General features: G+C 48.0%; 1 long non-coding RNA gene across 1 annotated transcript in view; it reads left to right on the forward strand.

Annotated features, from left to right (window-relative positions):
- The first annotated feature begins 1,450 nt into the window (after window positions 1-1,450).
- Window positions 1,451-25,099, forward strand: part of LOC138282745 (uncharacterized) — a 112,970-nt gene continuing 89,321 nt past the window's right edge. Inside the window, exon 1 of the long non-coding RNA XR_011200998.1 lies at window positions 1,451-1,560. This is a non-coding gene — a long non-coding RNA (uncharacterized lncRNA). The remainder of the gene's footprint in view (window positions 1,561-25,099) is intronic.

Consider the following 25,099-nt stretch of genomic DNA (forward strand, 5'->3'; position numbering starts at 1 on the left):
ATGAACTGCCTACTTGACTACATTTCCCATAATGCATCATTCTGGTGTTTGCTACCCTGAAATGGAGCTATCTTGGTTGAGCATGCCCCTGTGTACATGGTGGGTGGGGGTATGGCATTGATAGGGGTACAGGCATATCACATGATACTCACCGGTTGATGTAGTGGGCTCAGAGGTGTCCAGATCTCCAAATCCTGACACTGCCTCCTGCTCCAGGGTCTCCTCCACCCTTTCTTCCAGGGGTGTGGGTGGTGATACGGATGATGGTCCCCCTCCTGTGCCTCTCATCTCCCGGAGCCTTTCTGCCACCCTCTCCTTGGTCCGGGAGCGGAGGTCATACCACCGTTTTTTTTATCTCTTCCACACTCCTGTGGCTCACCCCCAGGGAGTTCACTTTTTCTTGGATCTCCTGCCAGAGTTGTTTTTTGGTGGCTTCTGGCACATTGAGGGCTGCCTTTCCGAATAGTTCATCATAGTGCTGACAGCATTCTTCTGTCAGCACCTCCAGCTCCTTCTCAGAGAATTTTAGTTTTCGTTTTCTAGGTGTTTCAGCCATTGTAGCTGCTGTTCCTCCTGTTTGCAGTTCAGCAGTTTAAAATGGGTGTGGTCCTCCCTCCTCCCAGGTGTATTTGTAAACTTCCTGGCTGTGATGTCATCATCATGTGCCAGGAAGTGTTTCCAGAGTGTTCTGGAGTGGTTTCTGGAGTGTTCTGCAGCACCTGCAATCAATTTACATGGTACTCGCAATTTGCGACACCCACTCGCAAATTGCGAGTTCGTTTTTTGCGCGGTCGCAAAAAGCGACCTCGCAAACAGCGGACTCGCTATCTGCGTTGCGACTCCGGGTGCAAGTCGCAAATTGTACACGGACATTGTACCTGCATTCCTATTAGCGACACGCAATTTGCGAGTCGCTAATTTTTTTGTACCTACATCTGGCTCCTATATCCTTGGATTGAACAATGATATACCATGGATGAGTGTTGCAGCATGTATGAGATAATTCCTTCGCTCGCCAGATTTTGATGATAATTGTTTCTATTTTTTGTAGTTTTGATTCCTGACGCTCCCATATTGTGTGGTAAAAATCTTTGGGGGGATTTGAGAGGCCAGAATCATTAATAATTTTACAAGGGACTCATCTCAGTCCCTTTCCTTTCCCTCTCTTCGTTTGATCTTTCACTCCTCCTTTTCTTTGCTTATTTATTCATTCTTACAATAGCACTTCATTGAGTAGTGCTTTCCTATTGAATTCTTTTTGATCTATGTATATTCTATTTGTGCTGCTAGCCACTTTTCCATATTGTAAGTACCTGTGTGCAGTATTTCCATTGTCTTACTATGGTTGTTGTTACTAACATAGAAAGGAAGGATTTTCTAGTCCTTCCTTTGTGTTGCTGATCGTTGCCAGCAGGACGCTAACTGAAGCCTCCTGGCTCATTTCTGATTGGGCACCTGTACTTCCGGCGTCCTTCATCTCCCGGCTACCGCGCGTCCCGTGTAGTTCGTCGGGAAGGCGGCACCCGAACTAGACCAAATTCTGTCTCGTAGGATCTCAATGTAAGTTGATCTTTTTGCTACCATTATACCAAGCATGTTGCTTCACCGCGTTCCCCCTGAGCCTATTAGGAACGCAACTCTTTGTTCTAATTTGACCAGGTACTGGCGTTCCGTTTAGTTCTTCAGGAAGGCGGCACCCGGATAAGACATATTCTGGCCTTGAAGGATATTAACGTAATTTGAGCATTCTGCTCCTATTATACTAAACTTGTTGTGTGTATTAGTGGTTGACTGCGTTTCCTCTGAGCCCATAGGGAACGCGGTCTCCGGCCCTTTTTTCTTTCTTTCTTCTTTTTTTCTAGTTTGAGGCGTTACGAATGTAATTCACACGTGGGTACTTGGACCCTTTTTACATCGGTAGCCCACACGGTCCTCTCGCCTCTACATTTGACTTCTTATTGATTTCTAACAAATGATTATGTTCCTAGTAGGTAATTTGACATATCTTTAGACTTGCATCAGATTATGCTTCTCTTGGGTTTCCCTTTGCTGTCTGTTTACCAAATGTGATAACACTGGCATTTTGACATATAACATTACTGTCTTCTGAATCACCCATGACATTCCAGAAACATAACTGTTTGACAATAATTTTTGTTCTGATAATTATACTATGCGAGTCCTGCGTTTATATGTTATTATAGAAACAACGAGTGATTGTAAGTTTGCGCTTCCCATGGAGACTTGTCCTAAGTCAAGGATGGTAAGCATTTCTTTCACTTATTCAACATACCCTCCCTCATTTAACATATGACAGTTTGGCTACGACCACTAAATCCTTTTTAACTGATAAACACTAATTGTGTATTTCCCTCAAATAGAATTGGGATATGTGTTATTCTGTTTTCTGTTTTTTCGTTTTTCTACAGGTATGTCTCAGTTCCTCTAATCAATGTGAACTGATGTGAAAATAATCTCACTTCTATATCCTTTCAGATGTTTTGAATACAGTGTATGGTTTCACTTATAATGTCTGGAGAAGATTTAGTTCAGTCCTGATGAAGCACCAAGTGATCCGTTTGGACGTTGTAAGGCGCGAAACATGTTGACTTTCTAGAGTGGAAAAAGTAATCGCTTTTTGGCCATTCATACTTTAGAGTATAGGACCGTTATCTCCGTAACTCTATATGTTTTTAATCTTGACCAGCACCTCCTTAAACTAATAAATTTGGTCTTCAAGGGAGTGACCGAGCCAATTTTAAAATTTTCTTTCTCTCCAGCCTTTTTTCTGTTCTTTGTCTTTTCAGAGGTCTGGCAAAGAGGCCCCCACAAGGGTCCGGTCTGACATGGAGCAAGCCCAATGATGATACATGAGGGCCTTTGCTTCTGAATTTACTCATACCTGGGACACCCTGTGTTATTTTATGTCGTCTTGTCTTTTTGGAACAGTGTACTTTTTTGACAGATACATTATGAATTGGGAGAATGTACACTGGACCAGTTAATCTTCCAGTCCCTCTTTCTTTTTTGATATCTAAATTTACTTGCCAGGCCTGGAACGCTCCTTTTACTACATGTAAGTCACCCCTAAGGTAGGGCCTAGCGAGCCTCATGGGCAGGGTGCTATGTATGTGGAAGGCAGGACATGTGCCTAGTGTGTGGCCTGTCCTGGTAGTGACAAACTGCCTATTTGGTTTCTCACTGCTGTGAGTGCTGCCTTGCTAATAGGATTGCATTGGAAATGCCCTGCCTTATGTCTAGTGGGTATTGTCTCATCTATGAGGGGTAGCGTAGGCATGTTTGGTATGGTTATAACGGTAGTGAGAAATGCTGCTTACTGGTGTATGTGGATTTTTTATTACCACAGTGCTCCATGTGGTGCTCCGGGGCGAGGAGCACTGAGTTAAGTGCCCCCGGGGCACAGGCAGGCACCTACTTTGAGTGCTTCATCTCTGCAGCCCGAGCTTGTGAACAAGCAGGTCTCTCTCTGTGTGAGAGACCCACTGCCAAGGGCCAGCGTGAGGCCAGAGGAGCCTCCGTGATGACGACGCACACCTGGAGGAGCGCTCGACCAACCATGACCACCGCTGGTCACCCTGAAGTGAAACATCATCCAGAAGCAGAGGATCACTGCCAGCTGGGCAGGTGAGGCGGCCTCCCAGCCCCGCACAGTCTTGAGGGCCGGATCACCGCGTTGAGCAGGAGGTGCGTGGCCTCCCTTGACGCGGCAAGCTGCGCGCACCTTCCCAAGCCTCATCAGGAGGCTTTCATTGCTGAAGGCAGCCCCTGTGTGAGGAGTGGGGTCGCCTATCGCATAGGTGTGGGCTTTTCCTGATGTTCTTTCCACCCCCTCCCCGGGCATATTTTGGGGATCGTATGGGCTTGATTCATGGGGATATTACTTTGCGGGGCTGACAGAGGCCTCGACCCGCTGAGGGCCCTTTTGCGCCCCACTGAACTCAGAGCACAGGAGATCCTGCGTTTCGCCTATGGGGCTGGGGTTTACCACACCCTTGTATAATTTAGGTGATGGTGCATTTATGATAACGTCCTGGCACTTTTGGGTGACATGTGCTTACTAGGACATGTGCATTTTTTGGGTAACGTGTTTACAATGACGTGCATTTTTAGTAACAATGACAACCTGACTACTGCTTATGTTGTAGATTAGCCAGTAACCTAGGTGTTTTATGTGACTACTGCTGGCGTTTGCAGAGTAATATTACTGTGTAATGTTCTGACAACTGCTTGGGTAGCAGGAAATTACTGACATGTTGTATTTGTTCTAATGATGTTGTGTACAATACAGTTTATTTTTATATAACTTGATGTTTCCTTTGTGGTGTGGCTATTGCGTCACGTGTGTTGTGCAATCACTTTACACATTGCCATTGGGATAGGTCTGACTGCTTGTGCCATGTTACCATAGGGGTGAGCAGGGGTTATCTTGGGTCTGTACTCTTGTAGCTTAGATAATAAACAAACTAAACAAGCAGACCCTTTTCACAAGCCATTCCCACTGAGAAGGTAGGCAAGAGTTTATGGTCCGTGTAAACGTCTCAATGGGTGCCCCAAATGCAGGTCTTACATTTTTGCACCACCCACACATGCTCCAAAGCCTCTCTTTCAGTGGTGCTGTAATTAGCTTCAGCATAGGAGAGAGTCCTGAATGCAAATGCCACTGTGTTCTCTTGACCATTGACCCTATGCCCCAAGACCTATCAGACTGGCGTGAACAGCAATGTAAGATTAAATGTTTGTAAGGCCGGAGCTGTAAGCACACAATTTCTTATGTCTTCAAAAGCAGTATTAACTTGAGTGTTCCACTCAAATTTGCTACCTTTTTTGAGTGAAAATCTTCATGGCTGTACAGCTAGAGCATAACCAGGTACTAACTTGGCATAATACTCACAGCGCCCCAAAAGTGAGGGCAGGGTGTCCTTATCATCAGGTGGAGGTGCGTTCTTTATTGCTTCCAAATTACAAAATTTGGTCGTGTGTCTTGCTCTGAAATAGTGTGGCCTAAGTATTCCACCTCCTGTACCGTTACTTTACATTTGTCGGATTTCACAGTCATACCCCTTGTTTGCAAAACATGTAATACGTTTTTCAAAACTTGCAAATGTTCCTCTTGACTCTATGAAAATCTGAATATCATCTTAGAAAGCTTGGATGTGGGACAGATCACCAAAGAGGGCGTCCATCATTTTTTGAAAAGGGCTTGTCGTGGATGCAAGTCCAAACGGCAGACGTAAATACTTGAATGCCCCAAATGAAGTAACAAATTTGATGAGCGCTTGAGAATTTTCAATCAGAGGAATTTGATGGTACACTGAGTGAAGAGGTATGGTAGAAAAAAACTTAGCTTGCCCCACTTTGGTAATCATTTCCTGTATATGGGGAAATGTTGACAATCCACCAAGATATTCTGATTAAGAGACTTCAAGTCCACACCTAACTTGAGGACTCCAGACCTTTACTTTGTAAGAACAATCAGAGAAACCCAATCTGATGAGTTGTTGGAGCGATGATGCCTTCACACTCCAATTTAATCAATAAGGTCCTCATTTGAACCTTGGCGGTAAAAACTGCCTACCGCTGCAGCGACGGCCACCAAAAGTCTGTCGCCGTGGCTACCAGCCATCCGCCGGATTATGACCACAGCCGGATTTCCACCAGAAGGGTGTCGGAAATCTGGCTGTGGCCATGCCGGCGTATGGCGGTAAGGTGGCGCTGCTGCCAGCAGCAGCGCCTCGCCAGTAGACCGCCGCCAGCCATATTATGAGAAATAATACGGCCTGGCAGTGTTCTGCTGTTGGACGTGGCTGCTGGCAGCAGCGCCCCGTCCCGTCCCCTGCTGGAGGACCCCCTCCACACAGGTAAGTGGGTGCTTCAACAGGGGAGGGAGGTATTGTGTGTGTGTGGGTGTGTATGTTTGTATGTGCGTATATGTGGGTGTGTGTTGTGTGTTGGATGCGAGTGTGCATGTATGAAGGTGTGAGTGTGTGTATGTTATGTTTTGTGAATGCGTGTGTGCGTGCATGTTTGAAAGTGTGTGTGGGTGTGTGTGAGTGGAAGTATGCATGCGTGGATGTTTGTGGGAATGTGTGTGTGTGTGTGAAGGGGGCGTGAATGTAGGGGGGTAAGAGGGCATTGGAGAGGCAGGGGGGGTTGGTGGATAACTGGAGAGGGAGGGGGGTAGACCCCTATCAGTGACGAATTCCCTGCCACTGATAGTGCCTACCGCCACGGTTTTCGTGGTGGTAAGGAAGCCACGAAAACCATGGCAGTAGGCTGGGTCATAATCCTGCAGGTGAACAGTGACGGCCACCGGGATGGAGATAGATGTCTCCAGCCCAGCGGCTGTCACCGCCATGGCGGTCTGAGTGGTACATTGGCGGGTTTGGCTGTCATAATATAGCCTGTTGGCGGTACTTACCGCCATATTTCCACCAACCGCCGGGGTCATAATGACCCACTAAATCTTTCAAATGTAGCCTAACACTCAGCAGCACGGGGCTAGCCTTATGCACCAAAGGAACTGGACTTTAATTTAATTCCATGTTCAAACCCTTGGGCTGTGCAAACGTGGTCCTTTAACACATCAGGGAATGAGGCAATCATACGATCCATGATATCACCTGCCACACCAACAGTCAACAACGGCACAGTAACATGCAAATCTGGCATGTCACCCAAAATCACTGGAACATCATGTCTAGGATGCAAAATAATACCCAACTTGCCCAAACCCCTCCAGTCCACAATGTCCCTCTCCTTGACTGCAACCTAAATTTTGGTAGGCGTGGATCTCCCCAGACACTGCAAAGTGGACTAGAAGAAACCCAGAAGGTCAATATCCTGATTACCAAATGCTTTGGGACTGATATCAGGATGGGCGAGCACTATTGATTAAGGCCACAACTTAAGGTAAGATTGGTCAGCTTGAATCGTGACTGGTGCTCCAGAATCTGCCATTACTATAAGATGTATACCATCAATAAGAACTTCACCACAGTGGCCCCTTAATGCGTCCCACTGACTTTCTAGAAGGTGTATGAGGCATATCTACTGTCAATAATACATTTGAGAATCTGTCAACACATTCCTGTGACTCATCACGCGAATCCTTGGTGTATACACTACTGATTTTAACACTGCTGGGTCCCCCAATATTCAAAACACTTCTATACACTCCCTGAAAGTGCCCCAGTTTACAACATGATCACATCTTTACTAACGGCTGCACAAGAAGGATTGTTACTGTTAGAAATCGGGCCTTCGGTTGGCAGTGAGGTTACCTGCTGTTCAAGCAAAGACCCTCACTCTAGTCAGGGCAAAGGAGAAACACACCCGGTTAACCCCCGCTCACCCCTTTGGTAGCATGGCACGAGCAGAAAGGCTTAACCCAGAGACAATGTGTGAAGTATTTGTACCAACTCACACAGTAATGCAATTAAACACTACAAAACGGACACCACACAGGTTTAGAAAAATAACCAATATTTATCTAAAGACCAAAATGACAAAAATCCAACATACACAAGCAAAGTTATGAATTTTGCAATATTAAACACAAAAATAGTGCTTAGAAACACAAATGCTCTGATTAGGTGATATCACGGCATCGTGACATAGTCATTCCCAACAATCTGACACTAATGGCGCCGATCACAGAGTCATGCGGATCCCCAGGTACAGTGCCTTAGTAAAATGTGGAAACAAGTCGGTGCACTGAGTCAGGGATCGCGGCGTCGCTCGATCCGAGGCAGCGTTGGTTCCGGTGCTGCAGAGCAAAAGAGCGGAGGTGTCACAAAGAGGCGTGGGGTCCTTGCTGCAGAGCGGTGGAGGTGAGGTAGTGTTGGTGTGAAGCATTGGATCTGCGCACTTCCGGCGAAGTCTGTATCCGGCGGTCACGACGTGGAGCGGTGACGTCCATGGAGTCGTGGACATCAGCGAGGCTGCTGCAGCGTCGGGCCTGGGCGTTTTCACACTCCATCGAGGGCCGCGGCTTCAGTTCCAGTCAGTGTCACGGGATTTGGCAGCGGCGTCAGTCTGGATTCATCCGAAGTTGGGTTCCCTGGATCTTCTCGATTTTCCACCAGCTTCTCCTTTCAAGGGCCCAGGGACTGGATTAGGCACCACTTAGCAGGGCAGGAGTCTCATCAGAGACTCCAGGTACTGGCAGAGGAAGTCTTTGATGGCCCTGAGACTTCAGAACAGGGGACAAGCTCAGTCCAAGCCCTTGGAGATTCTTAGCAAGCAGGAATATACCACAAAGTCCCCTTTGTCCCCTTTCACAGGCAGAAGCAGCAAGTGCAGGATAGCCCAACAAAGCACACTCACAGGCAGGGGCAGCACTTCTCCTCAGCTCTTCAGCTCTTCTCCTTGACCCAGACAGGGAATCTACAAACAGGCAGAGTCACAGAATGGTGTGAGCCCAAACTCCACATTTCTAACTGCTCTCAAAGGGAAGCTGCACTTTAAGGATATTTAAAGACAGCCCCCATGTTAACCTATGAGAGAGATAGGCCTTGCAACAGTGAAAAACGAATTTGGCAGTATTTCACTGTTAGGACATGTAAAACACATCAGTACATGTCCCACCTTTAACGTACACCACACCCTTCCCCTGGGGTACTTAGGCCCTACATGTGTGAAAAGGGAGGGTTTGGGCCTGGCAAGTAGGTACACTTGCCAGGTCGAATTGGCAGTGCAAGACTGCACACAGACACACTGCAGTGGCAGGTCTGAGACATATTTACAGGGCAACTTATGGGGGTGCCACAATCAGTGTTGCAGGCCCACTAGTAGCATTTGGTTTACAGGCCCTAGGCACCTCTAGTGCCATTTACTAGGCACTTCAAATATGCAAATTATGTAAAAGCCAATTACCCTTACAATTTCACATAGTGAGCACCTACACTTTAGCACTGGTCAGCAGTGGTAAAGTGCCCAGAGTAACAAAAACAGCAAAAACAGAGTCCAGCACACAGCATCAACCTGGGAAGTAGAGACAAAAAGTTAGGGGAGACCACACCAAGGATGCCAGGTCTGACAGTTAGTAATGTGATTCCTTGACCCCCAATGACAACATACTCATTGGCCAAGTCCTCCTTGCCCTTGACCACCCTGGTTTGCTAAAACCTTGGAAGTGATAATGGACCTCTCTATACTTTTTTCTACATCAGTGGTTTCCTCTAAAGTTGGATTACAGCACATCAATAGATGCTCTTGAATTTTCTTAGAGAAAAAGTAGAACACAAATTGATCACTTATGTAAATATCTACATTATTCTCATAGCAAAGTTAAACCTTTCCAACAATACATTTGATTCATCAGGGTATTGTTTTTTCATCCTCTCTTTGGCTTCCACAAATACATTCCTTGGTGCATTGCCCGGAGGCGCAGGTATGGGAGGCAAACTATCAAAAACATGCTGACCAGTTGCTTTCAAATGATTGAACAAAAGTGCCATTTTCTTGATGGGGTGATAGTCATTAGCACTGATTGCTGTTAAATAATTCTCAAAGTTTTGCAGCTGGTCACACCATTTACTTTCTGGTTTCCATGGTTTCTGGAGGAAAGGTGGTGGTTGCACAACCCCTTCACTCATTGCCAGGGCAAAACCAAGTAATAGAAAGTAAAATAGCAAAGACCTATTTGCACAGGTACACTTGTCACACCCGGAATATGTACTTATGTTTCCTGGTATGCAGCTCAATTTTCAGAAATAATTATTAGGAGTGATCCTAAATGCCAGTGCAGCTACAGCCAGTGTTCCAAAAAGCTGCCTTATCATGCTCACACGCAGAAAGAGGGGAAACAGTAATATCCACGCAGAGAAAAAGATAAGCGTATACAGCCCAAAGTTACCTTTACTAAGAAGATTTACCATCCCGACAGGCTGCTAAGAGAGGAACGGTGCATTCCACATTCGAAATACCTATGTCGTGCCGGCTGCCGAAAGCACTGAATTTTCCATAGAAAGATGGCCGCCCAACGTAGCGCGTCCCAGCCTGACGCTGAAATGTGGCACGCAACATACAAAGTCCAAACGTTACTAAGCAACAATGTAGGAACAACATGTTGTTGAGGACACAGTGATGTAGCAATGAGAATAACGTCAAGACTTCAGCGCAGTGTCTTCTAACCTGGAGCCAAAAAACAATCATGTTGGGAGGAAATGTTCTGTTGCCGAGGTGAGTGATCACAGCCAATGGTTTCAGCTACGTAGACAGAAAACCTTCGAGCAAATCCAGACTAATAAAAGTGAATACAAGAAAAAAATAAATTCTTCCAACGCAAATAAAACATGTAACATACACCCCCCCAGTAGATTTTGGAAGGCGGGGTCTTGAAACTTCCAAGACGCCATCGGTGGGTCCCCAGCAACCAGGCAGACAATGACCCCACTCCTGGTGCGTAAATGGAATGACAGACTATGGATGGCGACGATTATCCTCAGAGATTTCCAAACAGAAGCAGGAGGCGTAGGTAAGTAAATCCTTTATTAGAATAAGAGAGATCCTGTTAGGGTGGTCACCCCCAACATTTTGCCTGCCTCCCTTGACTTTTTTGACACTGTTGTTGCAGGTTTCAGGACTCTGTGCACTTTACCACTGTTAACCAGTGCCAAAGTGCATATGCTCTATCCCTTAAAACATGGTAATATTGGTTCATACTCAGTTGGCATATTTGATCTACTTGTAAGTCCCTAGTAAAGTGCACTACCTGTGCCCAGGGCCTTTTAGATTGAATGCTACTAATGGGCCTGCAGCATTGGTTGTGCCACCCACATAAGTAGCGTCTTAACCATGTCTCAGGCCTGCCATTGCAAGGCCTGTATGTGCATTTTCACTGCCACTCAGACTTGCAATTTAAAAATACTTGCTAAGCCTTAAACTCCCCTTTTTCTACATATAAGTCACCCCTAAGGTAGGCCCTATGTGGCCCATATGGCAGGGTGCTATGAAGGTAAACGGCAGGACAAATTCCAGTGTGTTTTATATGTCCTGGTAGTGAAAAACTCTTACATTCGTTTTCCACTGCTGTGTGCCCTGCTTCTTTCACAAGATAACATTAGGGCTCCCCTCATATACCGTTTGAGTGGTAGATTCTGATCAGAAAGGAGTAGACAGGTCATATTTTCTATGACCAGAGTGGTAGTACAAAATCCTGCTGACTGGTGAGGTTGAATTTTTTATTACTATTTTAGAAATGCCACTTTTAGAAAGTGAGCATTCTCTGCACTTAAAATTCTTCTGTGCCTTACACCCTGTCTCCAACCCACGTCTGGGCTGGGCTGGGTGACAGCTCCCTTGTGCATTTACCCAGACAACCATGAACACAGGATGGTCAGTCACACTTGCACACATCTGCATACTGAATGGGTCTTCCTGGGCTGGCGAGGTGGAGGGGCTTGACACTTACATTTCAAAGGCAAATGGCCTGCCCTCACACAAAGGACTGCCACACACCCTACTGGGACCCTGGCAGACAGACCTGTACTTAAAGGGGACCTTGTGCACTTCAAAACCACTGTTTGAAATCTCCCCCACGTCAAAGGCACTTTGGGTATATAAACTGTGTTCCTGACCCTACCAATTCAGATACATCCTGGGACAGATAACTGTGAACCAGACCCTGCAACCTGCCAAGAGGAGCTGCATGGCTGCCCACAGGACTCACCTGGACTGCTTTGCTGTGAACGACTGCTGCCTTCCTGTTGGCCTGCTGCTTTGCTGGCCTCTGGCTCTGCTGAGAGGTGCTCTCCAACGGCTTGGATTGAGCTTGCCTCCTGTTTCCTGAAGTCCGAGGGCCAAAAAGACTTCTTCTCTTGAAAGGAACTCCTTGTGCAGCGAAACTCGACGTACAGCCTGCCGGAATCCTCGCACAGCCTGCCTAGAGGTGAAATAATCACTGCATTGCCACTCCGAAATGACGCAGCCCGGCTCCCCGAGTGGAGATCGACCCAGCACCAGCGTTGAGACGGGAATTGTGATGCACAGCCCACTGGATCGAGGCATCGTCGAGCCAGACCGACACTGCCTGACCTCCTGCGTGAGGAATTGACGCAGCACCTGCCGTGCAGCAGAAACTCTGCAGCATCGCCCACCGGATCGACGCAGCACCTGTGACTTCGTCCAGCACAACCAGGATTTCCACGCATCATCCCTAGGCATCAAAAAACCCCGCATCGCAAAGAGAATTCAAGCCTGCACGCTGGAATTCGATGCAAAGTCCTTGCCATGTGGAAAAGAATCAACTCATTGTCTTTGTACGCCCAGAAATCCGACGCACACCCTTTGTTTTCCGCACATCTCCTCATCTGCGGTTTCTGTGCGTGTAATTTTGACACATACCAGGTACTTTGTGCACACAGGAGACAATTGTTGCTTTTTAAAGACTTAAGATGCTTCTTATCATTGCAAAAGTGATATTTCAACTTGTACATATCAAATCTTGATTGTTTTGACCTTAATTCATTCAGATAAATATCTTATATTTTCTAAACCTGTATGGTGTATTTTTGTGGTGTTTTCACTGTGTTATTGGATGATTTATTGCACAAATACTTTACACATTGCTTTCTGAGTTAAGCCTGACTGCTCAGTGCCAAGCTACCACAGGATGGGCACAGGATAATTTGGATTGTGTATGACTTACCCTGACCAGGATTGTGGTCCCTACTTGGACAAGGGTGTATACCTCTGCCAACTAGACACCCCTTTTCTAACGGACCCACAACTGCATCGACTACCAGCAGGCTCAAAGAACAGAAGGCAACTGATAACTGCCTCAGATTCCAGAACCCACACAGCGACCAATAAAGCCACAGTTCCATAAAAGAATGTTAAGCATGTAACATAAGTTTGCACTGACAAAATCAAATACAATAAAGAGCAAGTACAGTAAACATTACACCAGTGTCAGCAGAGTGCCATCCAGGAAAGCCATCCAGAGTTTCAGCCCACCCAGTAAGGAAAGTTCCGGTGGGTGAAGAGGCGAGGCCATAGCAGGACCAGAGTGGTGCATCCACAAGGTAGGCAGCGCAGGGGCATTAATAGTCCACCTACAATAATAAGGAGAAGCATCTGGTCACCCCTATTACTACACTGTTAGTCGGTGTCTGCCAGAGGAAACACCATGCAGAGCCTTTACACTACCCAGGAAGGATGCAGTGGGCTGCATGTGCCACTGTGAGGTCCTTCCGTGTTTATGATTAAGCACTAGTGGGACCAATTTAAGTTCCTGTCCACCCCACCTTCCTCACTCACCGGTGCAGGGACTGGAACAAGCCCCCTCTGCAGTGAGAAGAGAGGTCCTGTAGCTGAGCCGGCAGTATTGAGAAAGTGAAGCTGTGACAGTGAAAGAAGGACACCACACATCCCCTGGTGGCCACCTGCTTGCGCTGCCGCTTCAAAGACACCATTTGCCTTAATGGCCTCCTGCTTTCTGTGTGCCTGCAAAAGAAAGCAAACTGAGGCCACTGCAGCGAGAGGAGATCTCCCACTGCCACCCAGCTGCCCAAGAGATGTCTTCCTTCTGCAGGAGGCAATGAGACTGCACCAGAAATGGAAGGAAGAGCAGGGGCGGGGAGGGAGAGTACAGCACACCCCCTTGGTGACCGCCTGACGCTGCTGCTGAGAGTGGTTAACCATGATGGCAACAGCCACAGCACCATTGCTGGATACAGGTCATGGACACACTTGGAGATTCTTAGCCGCTGCAGACACTCATCCAGGCCAGATCCGGCTGAATCACAGCACTCAGGGCAGACCCGCACTAGCACGGGCTGCAATGACTTTTGCACATTTCTCTGTCACAATCCTAGCCTGGTGGAGGAAGTCCCTGTTGGCTGCATCGCTGCTACTTTGGTGAACAGCGGTACCACATCAACTCATCAGCAAGGGCCAGAGCTCTGAAAGGAGAAAGGCCTCAGAGAGAGAGATGAGACCAAACAAAAGGTTCTGAGGCCATGCACCTCCTATGGTGCCAGTAGACAATGTGAGGATAACCCTCCAGCAAAGAAGTCAGAGGGCTCCCAAGTGGCAACCCATCACCCCGGAACACTATCAGGTCCTGCTCCAAGCCACTGTCTGCCAACACTGCCATAGCAGAGACACTGTCAAGGGGAGAGGACAGTCATGTGTACGTGACGCCCACCCAGGGCAGACAGGTGGAGCGAAAAAAAAGGGATGCCTGTAACACCCTGCTAGTGAGGAAAGACAGTAGCCGCCACCCCCAGATCTCCAGATATACTCTGCCTACCCTGAGAGAATAGCCCGTTTAGCGCTGCAGCAACAACACTCGCAGAGAACGCACCATGTCAGACGGCAAGCCATGGACACTATGCATTTGCTGCAGCACACCCTGGCCCTTGGAATCAGTTAATCCCCAAGCTGCGAAGAGAGGCTGAAGAGAACGAGGGACGCAGGAAGGGTTTACGCTCAAATGTCACACGTGCCATATGAAAGGGAAACCTAGATCACGAGGGGCAACTAACAGATGGCCACCCCATACAAGCCCTGCACTTCTCCCCTACCCCAGGAAACAGACTGAAAGCGGGGATGGACCGCAAGGAGGAAGAAAGCACACAGCACTAGAAACCCTGGTCCACCCACACACCAGGAGCCCCATTTACGCACTCCCCAAAGGTACAACATGCCTGATGACAGCAATACCTCAATATTCATGTATTATCCCATAGACAGAGAAAGTGGACAGAGGCATAGCTCATCACTGCCCATGAAAGGAGGTCCTGGAAGTGGTAACGGGCATGAGTAGGAGCTCCATGAAGGCCCCTGAATAGGGAATGGGGTCATGGCTGGATGCCACACCGCACTCAAGAAGAAAAGGAGAACCAGATCAGTGACTGCCCTAATCATCACCTAGCCAGAGCCTAACACTCAAGCCTGGTGACTGAACTACAGAGACTCTATACCACTGAGAAGCCCTGTTGGCTGTCCCAGAACAAGGTACATGCAGCTGCACCTGGAAGAGGAGACTTAAGCTACTAGAAGTCTCACCCACATCATGCAGAGACCATCGACTGTTGACAGGCCCTGTCGGCCTGTCTCAAAGATGGTGCATGCTGCAGCACCCAGAAGAAGAGACTTGTAACTAGAAGCCTCAAGTGTTTCAATTGAAAGAAAGTGCAGGCTGAAGCAGCAAGAATGAAAGAGATAGAGGAGACAAGGAAGTGTGATGTGTTTGTCCACAGTAGGAAACCTGATGCCCAGCCAAGCTTAAGAGAGACAATCAAGAGAGGCCATGCCGGAAAGGCATGCTCAAGAAGACTCGAGCTGCTGACAGCACATCTGGACACACAAGCAGAAAGTAACCGAGGTGAAACAAGGACAACCTGGTGACAGCCCAATTGGAGAATTGAGTGTATCCGATCAGACACAATCACCGACGGCTCAGCAATGCGAATCATCCAGCTATAAAGATGCAGATGTCTCCACAAAGGAAGAAAGGTAACACCTGGCCACCATCACTCCCAGTTGTCAGCAACCCAAGAAAGAAGGCCTACGACCATCAAGGCAAGTTGTCGCTACCTGTCATACAGGTTCACCCAATGACTGGCAACCCCATCATGCCAGCCTTTGTCCAGTGTGTCATCACTACCACCCATGGAGTATCAAGCAACCAACCTAGAGTCCTACACCATTGATATGCCAACAGACATGAAGTGCCAGTTATGTTCTGAAGAACAAGTGGCTTCCTGCTCAACCCTGCCTGCATCCTGATCCCGGTGGCGAGAGCACATCTTGGCAAGGGTCCATCTATCCCTGTGATTGCACGAGCGACTAAGCAGTGGCTCCTCGGTGGTCTTGCATCGGCCTAGATGTAGCACACATGCAGCCCTAGTGGACCCACAAGCTGTCCTGTGGCAATCCAACCAAGGGGCCCCCATAAGCACGAGAGATGAACTTGGCAGTGCCCCTCCAACAGGTTCCAGGAGGTAGCAAGGCTGTGTAATGGAGATTCCAACAGGTCAAAGCATGACAAGACTGTCTCCAAGTGGTTTCAGAAACACCATTGTTAAACTTCACAATGGACTCCGGTAACACTCCTAACTCACCCTGTTTTTGTAATATTGACACCAAGTCCGAGTCATCATCAGCAGAGTGGACCAACCCCAGCAGAGACACCGTCAAGGCAAGAGGACAGTCACATGTAGGTGACACCCACTCAGGGCAGACAGGCAAAGAGAAAAAAAGGGATACCTGTAACACCCCCCTACTGAGGGGGAGACGACAGTCGCCACCCCCAGAAACGAGGAGGGACATGAATCCACCCAGAATGTCCCTGTGTCTCCGAGCCAACATTCGTGTTCTGAACCACTCAGGTTAAACTAGGAAGTGGAGCAGAGATGCCCTGGTGCAGCCAGCATCATCAGTCCATGTACTCACTGCTGCCATGCTGATTGACTATGTGGTATTCAGTTTCTTTTGTTTTGTTTTCCACAGTTTGAACTTGATGTCTTTCCATTTGGATTTTGTGTGAGATGTAGTGTCCTGCTGGGCACATAATGATGCAGCCGCTCCCTAGGAGCATTCCAACACCCACCACTCACCCATCCAACACAGACGTCACCAGTCTGATGACCCTGTAAATAAAAGGGGATGGACGCACGTGCTCTTGCCCAGTTATGCACCAGTCATACTAATGTACATGTCATTACTTTAGTCATCATGTGGGCCTAGGGCCCACTACTTGACAAGGGTGTTCGAAATTGGGTTTCTAGTTGGCAGAGGTATGCACCCTGTCCAAGTAGGGACCACAATCTAATTCAGGGTAAGTCAGTTACGCACCATAAATTAACCTGTGCTCACCCTCTGCTAGCTTGGCACAGAGCAGACAGGCATAAATTAGGAGACAATGTGTAAAATATTTGTGCAACTCATAAGACTGTAAAACATTGAAAATACTGCACCAGGTTAGAACAATAGATCTTCATTTAATGAACAAAATAAGACCCAAACTACAAAAATCCTATCAGTAGAAGTTGAGACAAAGGGGGTCATTCCAATGTTCCCCCATCCGAAATACCGCGCCGCGGTCAAAAGACCGCGGCGGGTATTACAAGTTTTCCCCATGGCTGGCGGGCGGTTGCTGAAAAACCGCCCGCCAGCCCAGGGGAAAACGACCTTCCCACGAGGATGCCGGCTCGTAATCGAGCCGGCGGAGTGGGAAGGTGCGACGGGTGCAGTGGCACCCATCGCGTATTTCAGTGTCTGCAAGGCAGACACTGAAATACTTTGTGGGGCCCTCTTACGGGGGCCCCTGCCGTACCCATGCCATTGGCATGGGCACGGCAGGGGCCCCCAGGGGCCCCGCGACCCCCCCTACCGCCATCTTTCCCGCCATGAACAGGATGGCGGTAGGGGGGGTCGGAATCCTCATGGCTGCGGAGCGCGCTCCGCAGCCATGGAGGATTCACACGAGCAGCGGAAAGTCGGCGGGAGACCGCTGACTTTCCGCTTCTGACCGCGGCTGAACCGCCGCGGTCAGAATGCTCGTTGGAGCACCGCCACCCTGTTGGCGGTGCTCCCGTGGTCGGTGGCCCTGGCGGCCACCGGCCGCCAGGATCAGAATGACCCTCAAAATGTCCTTTTTTACCACAGTTCTAGAATATTAGGTTGATTGCAGGAGAATCCTTAGTGATAACCAAATGTCCCACTAACTCATATCTAACATATGGACTGTTAGAACTGTCGGCCTTCAGGTGTTGTTCCCCCAAACATTTTCCTTACTCCTCCAATTTTTTGCTGGTCTCATATTTGTAAGCCTTAGGACTCTCTGCATTTTACCACTGGCAACCAGTGCCAAAGTGTGTGTGGTCTCACCCTAAAACATGAAAATATTGGCTTACACCCAACAGGCACATTTAATTTACAGTGGCACTACAGCTACCCAAGGCATGTAAGTTAAATGCTCATAGTGGCCCTGAAGCACTTTATGTGCCACTCACCTATGTAGCCTTTTAAACATGCCTCAGGTTTGCCATTGCAGCCTGGGTGTGCAGATAATTCATTTTTAATGCATATAAGTTGCCCCAAGGGTAGGCCATAAGTAGCCCGTAAGACAGGGTGCACTATATTTGAAAAGTTGGATATGCACATTTAGATTTTACATGTCCTGCTAGTGGAGGATTCTTAAATTTGTTTTTAACTACTGCAAGCCCTACCTCTCCCTTAGGAAAACATTGGGTTACCTTATTACATTTAGTGAATAAATAACTAAGTAATAACTTTCGATTGGCAGCAGGTAGAAATATCGGGTTTGGTATCTAAAGAATTGTAATTTAAAGCCCTCTCTAATGGTGAAGTCGGATTTTAAGTCACAATTCTGAAATTGACACTCTTAGAATGTTAATGATGAACCCCTAACTATGACAAAACTGGTCCTGGGTTGCTTGTGTTCCGGATCAGGTTCTGGTTCAGGGAGGACCTAGCTTGGTAGTTCTGGCCAAACTTTTCCAATTGGAGCCAGGTCAAGACTAAGTTGCATACAATTGGGTCCAAACTGAGGTGACATGGTGTGCAAAATAATGACAGACTGGGCTGCAGCCCAAGAAAATTACCAACAGCTGAGATTAATTCAAGCATTCCATCCATCACTATTTTGTAAACTTTTAGAAAGTCAGCATTTTCTTGCCCTAACCACTTGGTGCCTGCAGCCTATATCCTGGGTCACATGACATAGTGACATGGTCTTTGGGTATTACTCCCAGACAGTGAAACAAAGGAGACTAGGTATTGGCAGGATGGGCCATCTGTTACTGAATAGGGGGCGGAACTGTCACCCTCCCCACTTGCACATCGCAAAGATTCTGTCTGAGCACACTCACAAAGGGTTTGACACCAGTCTTTTGTGCCCCAAAACAAGCTGGGGCCAGGACAGGGAATCATGCAATTCTAAACACCTCTGGGTTGGAAACTTCCAGAACCTTCTCCTACTTCAGAGCTACTACCAAATATAAATATTGGACCTTCAGACCCAGCTCTTCAATACACCTCTGGACCTGTGGCAGTCATAGAAGGACTGCTGTGCAGCTCTGCAAGAAGGACTGCTGCTCTGCTGCCCTGCTGCCTGAGTGAGAAGGACTGGACTTATATCTTAGGATCACCAGAGTGACTCCAAGAATTAGTTGGCTATCCTCCTGAGCAGAGCCTCAGGGACAGAAAAGGCTCTTATCATCGTTAACCCAACACCTGGACTCTGACTGCTGTGACTCTTGTCACCCCACCCCAGTCCTGGACCCTCTCAGGGGGGCATGAATTTCCTCTGCCATCCCGCTGTGGTCTCTTAGGCAGAAATGACGGAGCACAGCACATCTCCTCGTAGGCTTGCATTGTAACTGCCGCTTAGTGATGCATCCTGGATACAGGACCTCACATTGCAGATTCTCATACCGCCGCTGTGCATCGCATCACCAGCACAGGCATTTGGATCACAAGCTTTTGTCAACGGCATCTTCAACAACAATACAGTACCCCGCATCACAAGCCCCATTGATGAACTCCTCGGAATCACCGCTGTGTGAAATATCCCTGATGCAAAACCTTGCATCACCGCCCGCAGCCCCTTGGAATCGCTGCTGTGCTAAGCCTCAATACAGGATCTCACAATGCTCCGCAACTAGAATTTAAAGTACTTTGTTCAGAGGGCCATACTTAGGGGGTCATTCCGACCTTGGCGGCTGACTACCGCCAGGGCCGGGGACCGCGGATGCACCGCCAACAGGCTGGCGGTGCATCCATGGGCATTCTGACCGCGGCGGTACAGCCGCGGTCAGAAACGGGAAACCGGCGGTGTCCCGCCGGTTTCCCGCTGCCCTAGGGAATCCTCCATGGCGGCGCTGCAGGCAGCGCCGCCATGGGGATTCCGACCCCCTTACCGCCAGCCTGGTTCTGGCGGTTTTGACCGCCAGAACCTGGCTGGCGGTAACGGGTGTCGTGGGGCCCCTGGGGGCCCCTGCAGTGCCCATGCCAATGGCATGGGCACTGCAGGGGCCCCCTAACAGGACCCCACCAAGATTTTCAGTGTCTGCCAAGCAGACATTGAAAATCGCGACGGGTGCAACTGCACCCGTCGCACCCCTTCCACTCCGCCGGCTCCATTCGGAGCCGGCATCCTCATGGAAGGGGGTTTCCCGCTGGGCTGGCGGGCGGCCTTCTGGCAGTCGCCCGCCAGCCCAGCGGGAAACTCAGAATTACTGCGGCGGTCTTTTGACCGCGCAGCGGTATTCTGACTGCGGGACTTTGGCGGGCTGCCTCCGCCACCCGCCAAAGTCAGAATGACCCCCTTAGTCCCTATATTTGGCCCGCGCTCCATCATGGTGAGGCGCAACCAGATTATCACAGCTGGCACTTTGTGCTTTTAGGGACTAGTTTCACCTAAATCTTTAAGACTGCATATCTCCAGGTCTCCTGATTGGATTTTTGTTGTTTTGGTGTCAAATGAATTTATTACATTTTGCTATATTTTTCTAACTTGGTGTGGGATTAGTCTTGTGTTGTGTTTTCACTTTATTCCTGTGTGTGCTACATAAATACGTTCCACTTGGCCTTTAAATTAAGCATAACAGCATTTGTGCCAAGCTACCAGAGGGTTAAGCACAGGTTAATTTGGGGTTTACTTGTGTTGCCCCCTGACAAGAATTGTGGTTGCTGCTTGAGTAGTGTTTCAGCCCAGTCTCCTACGTGTACCTTTTAGCTTATTCACTCTACTCTTTTTCAGACCCAGTCTCACTTCTCCTCCTGCTACCGCCTTATACAGTAGCACAATCTCTCTGCTTCCTTCTTGATTACTTCTACACACGCCTTGGTGTCTTCTGCTCTTTACTACAAATACTGTGTCTGCTAAAGAAGGATTATACTTCAACTTTATTTCTCACTTTTATATCCCCGCAACATGACATGATCTGGTCTCTTATTCATTCCTCAGTCTTTCCCCCAAATTTGTATGAAGCTGCCAAACGCGTCAGTTCAGTTCAGTGATCTTCTACACGTTCATTAGTTCTCTGAGCCATCATCCCAATATAATATATTTCCACAGCTGTTTTCACTTTTGCCAGATCTAATTTGTTTTCACATATTTAATTTTCTTTCCCCCCTCTCACTTCTTCCTCTGATAAACTTGTTACATTTTTTAATACATTTCTTCCTTCTGCAATTAGACAATGTCCTAGTAACATTTTTGGCCTCATATTTTCTCCACAAAGCCTTTTCCATTTTGCCCATATCATAAAAGTTTCCCTATGACATGTCAAAAGAAAGGTGAGACTGTTTTTTGTAGTGTGCTGCGACAGAAAGACAAATACACTCAAAATACAATAGGTGGCATACTTCTCCATCGGAACTGACATCCAATTACATTTTCAGCAAGATATCAAAGATGTCTCTCAGGTAAAGATCCATACTAAGGGTCCAGATATGAGTAAATTAGATATTGAAAGGGGTTCCTTGAGTGCTAAGGAAAAATTAAGCTACAAAACATTAAAAAGATGTCAAAAGCTAGGTGAGAGATAGAATAAAGTAATGCTCAAAGCCAGACTTGAGTGAGCGGAAGAAGATTTGTTAATGGTGGTCACAAATGGCAGCTGCTGAACCAAAGAAGACTTTCAAAGGACATAAGTATTAATAGGACGGTTGCATCGATGAGTATAAACATTTTGAATGATTGTTTTGTTCTAATAGGTTATCGGACTAAGACGTATTCTAAAATCCTGGGATAGATAATACAATTGTTTGTCTGCTAAGGTAAAGTGTAAATCGTGAGACGTCGTTGATTACACAAGATTAGGGGAATTAAGGGGGTCATTCTGACTTTGGCGGGCGGCGGAGGCCGCCCGCCAAAGTCCCGCCGTCAGAATACCGCTGCGCGGTCAAAAGACCGCTGCGGTAATTCTGAGTTTCCCGCTGGGCTGGCGGGCGACCGCCAGAAGGCCGCCCGCCAGCCCAGCGGGAAACCCCCTTCCATGAGGATGCCGGCTCCGAATGGAGCCGGCGGAGTGGAAGGGGTGCGACGGGTGCAGTTGCACCCGTCGCGATTTTCAGTGTCTGCTTGGCAGACACTGAAAATCTTGGTGGGGCCCTGTTAGGGGGCCCCTGCAGTGCCCATGCCATTGGCATGGGCACTGCAGGGCCCCCCAGGGGCCCCACGACACCCGTTACCGCCAGCCAGGTTCTGGCGGTCAAAACCGCCAGAACCAGGCTGGCGGTAAGGGGGTCGGAATCCCCATGGCGGCGCTGCCTGCAGCGCCGCCATGGAGGATTCCCTAGGGCAGCGGGAAACCGGCGGGACACCGCCGGTTTCCCGTTTCTGACCGCGGCTGTACCGCCGCGGTCTGAATGCCCATGGATGCACCGCCAGCCTGTTGGCGGTGCATCCGCAGTCCCCGGCCCTGGCGGTAGTCAACCGCCAGGGTCGGAATGACCCCCTAAATGTCTTTTGTATGGATGCACTAACAGGACTTGGTGATTGAGAACCTGATGCGCAAAGGTGACTTACCGCTAATTAGGTGATTCCCCAGAGGTCGAGAACTCACTTGAATGAATCGTGGATTCAAAGTTTGGTAAACTCCTTTCAAAAAGAGTCTTAGTCTGAAAGGTTGAGAGGCTATCTTCTGATTTCTTTAGAAGAAGTAGATAAACATTTAGTAAACTTCATATATTTTGGTGGATTTCTGTTGAGAATAGAAAGAATTGTGAAGGAGGGGTAGCTGCTGCAGAGAGTAAGTTGTGAGGTAGTAGGGTGTTGTACTGTTATTGGTCGGTTGGTGAAGGTTTGCACTGTGATTAGTGGAAATTCGGCGGAGAAGATGTTCTGTTTCTGATCATTGTAATTAACCTGAGTTTTGAGATTGTAATAGCAATAAGAAGGTTAGGAAGAGGGGGTGTGGTGATTCCAGTCAGAAAAGGAGAAGAAACCTTGTCACCAGGTCACCATATGATGGTGGCGAAAGGATTACATACATGTCTCTGGCTCTGAGATTGGAGTACAATTACAGAGAAGGAGGGTGAGCTGAGTTTCCTGATATGGGGAACCTTTAATTTGGCAGTAATAAGACAATTAAGAGAGTTACTATGTGATTTAAAACCACCCGCTAAACCCACCCAGTTTAAAGCATTATGTGAATGGGAGAGAGTGGCTTTCAAACAACAAAGGTAGAGATATATCAGACGAACAAAAAGAGCTGTAAGAAATTATGAAGATGCAGTTTGGGACCAAAAAGCACAGATTTGCGTATAAAGTATGAAGGAAGAACACAAAAAAAACAAGGGAAGAGAAAAGGCTACCTAGAAAGAATTTTCAGAGAGAGAGTAAGATACAGGAAGAGCAAAAGACAGATTTTGACTCTGTCTCAGGGGCTGATATATTGGAGGAAATATTATCAACTGTAGGGAATGCTGGAAATAGGCTGAAAAATGCAGCTGCTCATGTAGATCCTACAGTTTCACAGATTACTAGCCAAATGCCAACACTAATGCCTCTAAATATACCATCTGTAATGCAACAGAAAATACTGTCACAAGTAATAATAGCCCAACCGATTACTCCACTGTCAGAATGAAGCTCCTGTTTCTCAGGATCTGTATGGGATGACAAGTTAGGCCCACCTCCGGGCACCTCCAACTCTGGAAACCTTTGTAGCACAGAGTATTAGAGAGGCCAGGCGAGGGGAAGGGAATTAGGAAGGGGACTGCCGGGAAGGAGACCTGCAAAAAGAAATAGTAATACACACAGCAATGTAATCTTATAACTACTGTTATAATCTCTCAGTCATGAGTTTGTTTTCTCTAACAAACTCACCAAAATTCACTGAATATCTCACCAAGAATATGATGACAAAAAAACCCAAAATGAAACAAAAAAATACCTCCCAAGCTAAGTGTTCTAAAGATATTGTTAAAGCTGATACTCATTTAGACAATTTAGCAATATTCTGCATTTCTAAAATATCCTGTCTTAAATTAGGAGTAATCTTCCCAAAACATTTAAGTTAGTATCCTCTTTGCAAAACAAAAATATCCTTTACATGGAAGAAATAATTTCCTCTGAATTTTCCTTGCAATACAGATACACAGATAAAAGCAAACACTTAGGGGGTCATTTAGACCGCCGGGGCCAGGGTCGGCGGGAGCACCGCCGACAGGCCGGCGGTGCCCCGCAAGGCATTCTGACCGCGGCGGTTCGGCCGCGGTCAGAAGAGGCAAACCGGCGGTCTCCCGCCGGTTTACCGCTGCCCTTAGAATCCCCCATGGCGGCGCAGCTTGCTGCGCCGCCATGGGGGATTCTGACACCCCCTACCGCCATCCTGTTCCTGGCGGTTCGCCCGCCAGGAACAGGATGGCGGTAGGGGGTGCCGCGGGGCCCCTGGGGGCCCCTGCCATGCCCATGCCAATGGCATGGGCATGGCAGGGGCCCCCGTAAAAGGGCCCCGCAAAGTATTTCAGTGTCTGCTAAGCAGACACTGAAATACGCGACGGGTGCAACTGCACCCGTCGCACCCCTGCAACTCCGCCGGCTCAATTCTGAGCCGGCGTCCTCGTTGCAGGGGCATTTCCTCTGGGCCGGCGGGCGCTCTTTTGGAGAGCGCCCGCCGGCCCAGAGGAAATGTCTAAATGGCCGCCGCGGTCTTTTGACCGCGGTGCGGTCATTCAGCGGCGGTACCTTGGCGGACGGCCTCCGCCGTCCGCCAGGGTCATAATCAGGCCCTTAGTTCTATTCACAGTGCTCCCTTAGTTATGTAACTTCATATCTTTAGAAACAGGAAAAGAGCAATAAATATTGCATCTGGCAGACTGCCAGCAAACTCCATCAAATGCCCATTGTTTATCTAGTTAAGATAACATCTCACCACTAAGAGCATAACCTGCTCTTCAATAAACTTGGAAATCAACCTCCAGAAAGCACTCTACTAAAGCTGAGAGAGATAAGGCCTGACACAGCCAGACAAAGGACCAAACCCAGAAAGCTCTGGAGGAATAGTGAGCACCTGGGTACTGGGTGTGGCAGGCTTTATAGTTTGGACACACCCAACCTGGTTGCTATGGAAACCTCTACAGAGAGCATTAAAAA

This window comes from Pleurodeles waltl, chromosome 2_2, assembly GCF_031143425.1.
Source record: "Pleurodeles waltl isolate 20211129_DDA chromosome 2_2, aPleWal1.hap1.20221129, whole genome shotgun sequence".
NCBI classification, from domain to species: Eukaryota; Metazoa; Chordata; class Amphibia; order Caudata; family Salamandridae; genus Pleurodeles; species Pleurodeles waltl.